At 53.1% G+C, this 7,488-nt stretch overlaps 1 pseudogene across 1 annotated transcript in view; it reads right to left on the bottom strand.

The window, feature by feature from the left end:
* The window catches only part of LOC310779701 (cell cycle control protein 50A pseudogene), a 41,309-nt pseudogene extending 38,211 nt beyond the window's left edge, over positions 1-3,098 (bottom strand). Inside the window, exon 1 of the transcript in view lies at positions 2,047-3,098. The product of the transcript in view is annotated as a cell cycle control protein 50A pseudogene (transcript). The remainder of the gene's footprint in view (positions 1-2,046) is intronic.
* Positions 3,099-7,488: the final 4,390 nt, after the last annotated feature.

The raw sequence follows: 7,488 nt of genomic DNA, 5'->3' as shown, positions 1-7,488 counted from the left end.
GTGATGACTCGGAAGGTCGTGCAGTTTGGCGGCGTCTGCTGCTGTGTGATGTGAACGCAAGCGATAATCCGTGTCAATGGCCATCGCGGCGAAGCCTCCTCCGGCCGGGGTGATCAGTCTCTCTACCTAGCATCAAAGCCACAAGCTGCCATATCTAGGGATAGGGAGGTGGTAGAGAGTCGGGGATTGGAGGGTGGCTAGGGGAGTGGCTAGGGGGGGTGTGGGTGGTGGGAAGCGGACGTGGTGCCATTCACCTGAATGGCCACACCACTGCGCGGTGGTGGGCTTAAAGGATTGATTTATTTCTGTGAAACAATTAGCAGTGGTGATTTAAAAGAAGTACTCGGCGCTTAAAAACATCAAATGCTTCTTCACCTATGGTGTAACAATAAGGCCCAAATATGACAAACATATGAGCTACTGCATTGGCCCAGCACGCTCCGTGTCCATGTGCCCCCCCCCTGGCTGCTAGTAGTAACCTTAGCTAATTACTACTTCTCCCGCGTCTTAATATCAGATCATAAAGTAATGCAGTGCTAATTAGGGGAAATAGTGTGAGATGATATCCAATTAGGAGCCTGTCTCTCCTCTGAAAACAAGTGAGGCGACCTGATTCATCTCTACCTTCATGCCCCACAGCTACGGAGGGAGGCCGAGCTCCTTTGACAGGCCGGGCCAGTGCTCCCTGATGCTTTATAGCCAGTCAAAACAACATGTCAGCCAAAAACACAGTCATGGTGATGATGAGGACAATACAGGGATAAGCTAACTTCTTCTTCTTCTTTTTAATATGCCTATGAATTGCCAATCCGTGCTGAGAGCAGGCGACATAACCACATGTTTGGTATCATTTGTCATCTTCTCCGCTCTGCAAGGATAAAATACATTTGTTTTTCTTTTTTTAACACATCACTGCCAGCCGTTTTTTCAATACTGTAGGTAGGTTCTGCAAGGTTTTTTTTGAGGATTCTGGCTCATCTTTCAAGAGCCGAGGATTCTTTTCTGCTAAGATTTTGTGAACACAAATGATCTCAAAAGAACTAATAGAATGTGTGCTTTCTCTGTCTAGTTTGTAGAGTTAGTAGTTATGTAGGCATTAGCAGTAGAATACAGCATGGTTTCAGCGTCTGAAAATTTATTCTGAGATAATGGCTTTTTGTGAAATTCGATAGAACAGTCACTTTAACCATTTATTTTTGGCGTAAGACGTCAGACATCTAAACAATAGTTTTGAACAGTAATTTCCTCCATAGCAGCAGGAAACCCCCCTCTCCTTCAAACTCCTCCCTCTGTGGGTGTGTCTCTGGTGGCTTTGCAGCGTTTGTCACAAGCGAGGCTCTGCCTGTCTGTGCTGCCTGGGCGGCTGCTCTTTGGGCGAGTCTGCATGAGTCGTTTCGGTTGTGAGCTCAGCTGCAATGAAGCTGCGTGCGATTGTGGGCTTTCTGCGGGGTGTTTCAAAGTGTGTTGCACGCATAATCTATTATGCAAATTTGCAATCCCCCACTGCCAGCTCCCAGCGCGATAATGCACGAAAGCGTTTTCGCCAATCCATTTTACAGTATGAGAGAATGGTTTCCTCGTGCGTTCCCCTGCAGTTTTTGCTCGGCTTTTTCTAGTCTGGAGAGCACTGTCGCCACTTAGTGGGTCGGTGGATGGGTTGTACACGTTCGGTGGCTCAATATTTTTATAGGAGACGTGGGGGGCGTTGATCCACGTCCCACCGTCAAAATCTTTTTTTTTTTTTTTTTAAGACGAGATATCTCGTCATTGGCAGTCAACGTTTGGATTTTTTAAGACGAGATATCTCGTCAATGGCAGTGAACGTGTTAAGTCAGTTGGTCGTCAGGAATTGGAGTCTCTCCGCATCCGCATAACTGAGACCATGTCCGTCAGCCACAGCTGAAAAGGAGGTGGTGGAGAGGGGACTTCCATTCCTTCACAATGAGTTTCTTGGGGAGGATGAGCTCCGCCGTGGGCGTTTGGGGGGGGGGGGGGGGGGGGGGGGGGGTTAGTTTTGGAATGATGGCGTTGTTGCGCTTGCTGTGCTTGTCGTATTTGTGGTGGATGGTGAGCAGGACCACGCCCAGGAGCGAGTAGATGGAGCCCACGGTGACGAATGCGATGCCCAGGAAGGGGTTCTTGCCGCCCATCCAGGACATGGCGCTGAGGATCATGCGCTTCGGCCTTCGAAGCTGCGCACGGGGTAATTGTAGGTGACCTCCAGGACGTATTTGCACTGGCAGAGGTGGGGGTCATGATGCTGGCCTTCTTCTGGATGAGTGCGGTAGAGCTTGCGGAAGGTGGGCTGGCGACCGTGCGCATCCACACGATGAGGTCCTCGTTGACGAAGCCATTGTTGTCGGCGTCAGAGGATCCAGCTCGTAGACGGGCTTCCTCCAGTTCACCGGCTTGCTTGTGCCTCGAAAGGCCGCGGGTGAGGTTCTTCTCGTTCCACCGGGATTCCTGAACTTCACGTGATGGTCCATCCACCATGCGATTCCCTTCTTCACCAGCGGTGACGGCAGCTCTGGAGCCATTGGCGTCGATGTAATACAACTCCAGAGTGTCAGTGAAGAGACTGTTGGCTATCACCCCACAACGGAGCGATAGGCAGGCCATCACTCGTGGTGCGGTAGGGCTCGCATTCCGGCTCGGGTTCTTCAAAGACGACCGATCGCCATTCAATTGTCTGTCGTCCCTGGACTTCACGTAGCGTCTGTGGTTCTGATAGAAGTTGGATAAGCCGTAGTACATGAAGACACTGCTCTCGAATGGCTGTTCCAGGGTAAAGGGACAAGAGCAGTTAGCATGACGTCGTTGCGGTTCCAACTGAAGTTCTGGGCACAGTTGAAGCATGGACTTGACCTATCAACACCGGTGTAATCCACCTCAAACTCGTTGATGTTGTTGACGTGACCAACAGGACGATCCCGATGGCGATGAAGACGAGGCCGATGACGAAGAAGACGGGGACGACGGTGCCCGCCGTGAGGTAGGTTGCCAGGTGGGCAGTCTCTGCTGTTTGAACGCAGTGTTGTCGGCTTCTTGCTCTTCACAGGCCTGCTGGCGCTACCATGACTCGATGAACAAGATGCCATCGTATCGTCAAGAAAAAACGATCCGCGCAGTCTAATAACTTGGCTTTGACTTGGCGGTGTGGCCACTTACGGGCCGATGACATCACAAGGGCTTGAGTGACATCACCGATGACATCATCACCGATGGTCCATCGATCCATCGATCCATCATCTGTGACGGCTGTGCCGTCTAGAACTGACATCATCGCTGATTCATGACATCATCAGTAATCTATGACCTCATAACTGTCTGTGACATCATCAGTGATTAATGGCATTATCATCGGTGATGATATGACTTCACTATAGTTAGTAGTAACCTCTCGAGACGGACTTTCGAATCTGTCGGCACGCTCAGTGAAAAGCCATATCCTGATAGTGAACTAATAGAGATGAATATGCAAAATAATTAAGACAATTTTTATTAATAGCCACTTAATCAAGGGTGTGCACATTCAGTGAGACAGAGGGGGGGGGACACACAAAGCCCCGCAGGAGCAGAAAGACACATGTTCAACGGGTGTTCCTCTGCAAAACCTTGCAAGTCACGCAAGAATGGGCCGGCCCTGTTCTGATTCCCTGCTTTAGTGGAGTGGTGGTGGGCCACATTACGGGCCCTTTTTACAGACTACAATCAGATTAGTGTCGTGGGACCAGCTGCCGTCAATGGGAGCCGTGTCGGAGAGAGGGGTCCGCCCGCCCGTAACCCCCCCCCCCCTCACACACACACACCTCAACCACCCCCCTGTGTCATTTCAGCCTGATGCCTCGTCCCCGCAGACATCAGAGAGTAGCCGATGTAATCTGCAGTCATTCAGCAGTGACCTGGAGAGATGGGAACCAGCGCCGCCGGAGAGGAGGGCTGAGAGAGAGAGAGAGAGAGAGAGAGAGAGAGAGAGAGAGAGAGAGAGAGAGAGAGAGAGGAGAGAAGAGAGAGAGAGAGAGAGAGAGAGAGAGAGAGAGAGAGAGAGAGAGAGAGAGAGAGAGAGAGAGAGAGGAGAGAGAGATCTGGCCAGCCCATGTATTTATCTACCTGACACTGTGAACTCTGCAGGACCTGCAGAAAACACTCCCTCCTCCTCTGCCACATCCAAACAGAAAGAAGCCGAGTGCAGCAGCAGCGGCAGCAGCAGCAGCAGCAGCGGAAGACGTTGCAAACTGAAGAGCACTCGGCTAATTGACTAAAGTGATACATTAAGACGTGCGCTTATTTAATTGCACGAGGAACCGCTCCAGCATTCTCTTAAATTGCAGCGTAAACACTCGAGGTTCTCGTAAGTAGTCCAACGGGCCCCGGCCCGGTCTGCTCCTGATCTGACTGATAATGAAGTCGTCGTTTGAATATATTTTTTCTGCCCCAGTAATTACAATCTAATCGCAATTGATGGATCGTTTGGGCGCAGCCCGCATGAAACATTCATTATTACGGAGCGCCGACACACGGTCCGAGCGGTTTTCCATATCAAACACAAAATGTTTAGGACGAGGAACAAGCTAACGAGGTGGACTAAGCAAATGCAGGGAGCGAGTGGACTACTGCATAATGCATGTATGTATGCACTGTTAGAATAAAACATCTATCTATAAATCTATATTGGTGTGTATCTGTGCATTTGAAGGGGGGGGGGAACATCCACATTGTTGTATACTCGAGCACATACTTTCTCGGAATGTATACAGGCACACATGTCAAGGACATACTGTATATATATATATATATATATATATATATATTGTGGAGTCTCGTCAGCCTACCCCCTGACAGGTGAGAGCAGGAGGACAGCCAGCCACCACAGTGACGTCAGAGCAGGGGGATCCCAACAGAAACGCTGTCTGGGACGCGTCATCACTGATAGGTACTTCCCCAATTATGTCCTGAATCAGTGGGACCGCTAGCAGCCGGGCGCTGTTAGGAACAGAGCGCCCGGCTGGAACAGATCCCCAATCAGTGGCCCTAGAAAAACAGACGCTGCTCTGAAGCTCACTGTGTGGCCGGTTTTCCTCCAGGTGGAAGCGCTCCTTGCTGTCGGGCGGTAAGTCAGATTTCCACTCCTCTCCCTAAACATTCTCGTGTCATAAAATGATGTTGCCTGACAGACCCTCTCTCCTCTCGTCCACAGGCACGTTACGGGAGCACTTAAACGAGGAACGGAGCCCGGGCTACGTGGTGGGGAGCAAACCCCCTCACTGGCCCCAGGCTAACCCAGCCTACTTTAGTTATATATATTTCATGGACATACCCCGATAAGGGAAGAGTTTTCATTTTGGTGAATAAAACAACGCTTCGGCGTTTAAAACTGTTTTAGGTGTCTTGGATTGAATCAGAGTTGCCACAAGTGGTGGAGAATGCAGGCACTCTGATTCAACGCCAACCGCACGCACCATGGAGCAAGCACAGGCTCTGGTGGCCCTAATCCAAAGCCAAACTGACCTACAGCAGGCAGTACACGAACTGATAAAAAAAATAGAGAAAGACGGCTCGACTTCCCGGGCTCCAGGAGATGTCCTCACTAAGCAGACCCCCGACGATGATATCGAGGCATACATGGAGCTCTTCGAAAGAACGGCGGTGCGAGAGGGATGGCCCGCAGCCCACTGGGGAGGCATCATCGCGCCCTTCCTCACGGGCCAGGCACAGAGGGTTTGCCGGGACATGTCCATGGGAGAGGCCCGCGACTTTGTGAAGCTGCGCACCGCCATCCTCGCCAGTTACGGCTACAGCCTTCCTGCTCGCGCACAAAGGTACCATGGCTGGAGGTACACCCCGGACCAACCGCCCCGCTCCCAAGTCGCCGATTTGCTGAGGCTCACCCAGAGTTGGCTCACCTCCACCGGGGAGCCCCCGTGGATAGAACGCCTCGTAATAGACAGATGTATCCGCTCCTTGCCGCCCGACGCCCGAAAATATGCTGCCCAGGTGAGCCCCTCATCGCTGAACGCATTGGTGGCCTTGCTAGAGAACCACCAAGTCAGCGCCGACATGATGCGCCACACGCAGAACGAGCCCCTCCGAAAGCCCGCCATAGCCGACAGACCCAGCCGAGACAGCCGACGCCGGCCACCGCCGCTACAGCCCCCGACCCAGAGGGACCCTCGTGCCCAGGCCGACCGAGTGAGTCGGCAGCTGAGGAGGTGCTATGTCTGCGGACAAGAGGACCACCTCTCCTGGTCCTGCCCCGACCGGGATGTGTCGATGCCTTCCGCCGCCGGAGACGAACCACGGCCCTCCCTCCACACCGGAGGAGGCCCTCGCCAGCAGGCGACACTGCCGGTCCGGGTGGGCCGCATCGACACCCACGCCCTCCTAGACTCCGGTAGTGTGGTGACGCTCGTGCGGGCTGACCTCGTGGAGGTCCTCACTACAGAGACAATGCCGGTGACGTGCGTCCACGGGGACGTGAAGAGCTATCCGGTCAGTTATATACGGGTCCAGACCCCGAAAGGCGACGTAAAAGTAGCCGCCGGCGTGGTGCCCAACCTCCCGGTCCCGCTCCTGATAGGCACCGACTGCCCTCTATTCAGCCGGTACTGGAGTCACGGTCGTCGGCCGGAGAAGCCCCGACGAGAGAAACCGAGGGGAAAAAGGATGGCCCGGCCGCGCCTGGCCTGCCCAGCCTTCCGGCCGGGATCAGACGGACCGCAGTCCGAAACATCAGCCGCGGAAGACGGTCCACCCCGGCCAGCCGAGTCGGACACGCCTCCTCTCGACGAGGACCCTTTCGCGGAGTTTCCGCTCCCGGACGACCCTGGACCTCCGGGCCGCGGAGAGTTTGCCTCGGCCCAGTGGGCCGATCCGAATTTGGAAGCCGGCCGCCGCGCCGTCGCTGGCATCGATGGCCAGCACTGTTCCGGGGTGAGACAAAACTTTCCACAGTTTATTGTTAAACATGGGTTGTTGTATCGAGTCGCCAAAACTCCGGGGGGGGATTTAATAGAACAATTGTTAGTACCAAAAACATACGTATCCAGAGTGTTGTATTTGGCCCACACTCACCAACTGGGGGCCCACTTAGGGGTCCAAAAAACGTATGATAGAGTGCTACGCAGATTCTATTGGCCCGGCATAAAGAAAGCCATTGAACTGTTCTGTCGTTGTTGTGGCGAGTGCCAGAAAACGGCACCCCGGCCAATGTACCGGAACCCACTGATTCCACTGCCAATCATCGAGGTCCCGTTCTCCAGGCTGGCCATGGATATCGTGGGGCCTCTCCCGAAGTCCAGCCGAGGACACCGATACATACTGGTAATAGTGGATTATGCTACTCGTTACCCTGAGGCAATACCTTTACGCACCGCTAATGCCAAAAATGTCGCTCGAGAACTGTTCCTGCTATTTAGCAGAGTGGGAATAGCGGAGCAGGTACTCACAGACCAAGGGTCCTGTTTTATGTCCAGAGTAATGACGGCGTTA

The sequence above is a fragment of the Poromitra crassiceps genome, assembly GCF_964638095.1.
Source record: "Poromitra crassiceps genome assembly, chromosome: 7".
NCBI classification, from domain to species: domain Eukaryota; kingdom Metazoa; phylum Chordata; class Actinopteri; order Beryciformes; family Melamphaidae; genus Poromitra; species Poromitra crassiceps.
The sequence above is the reverse complement of the archived record's forward strand: the minus strand, read 5'-3'. Positions and strand labels throughout refer to the sequence as shown.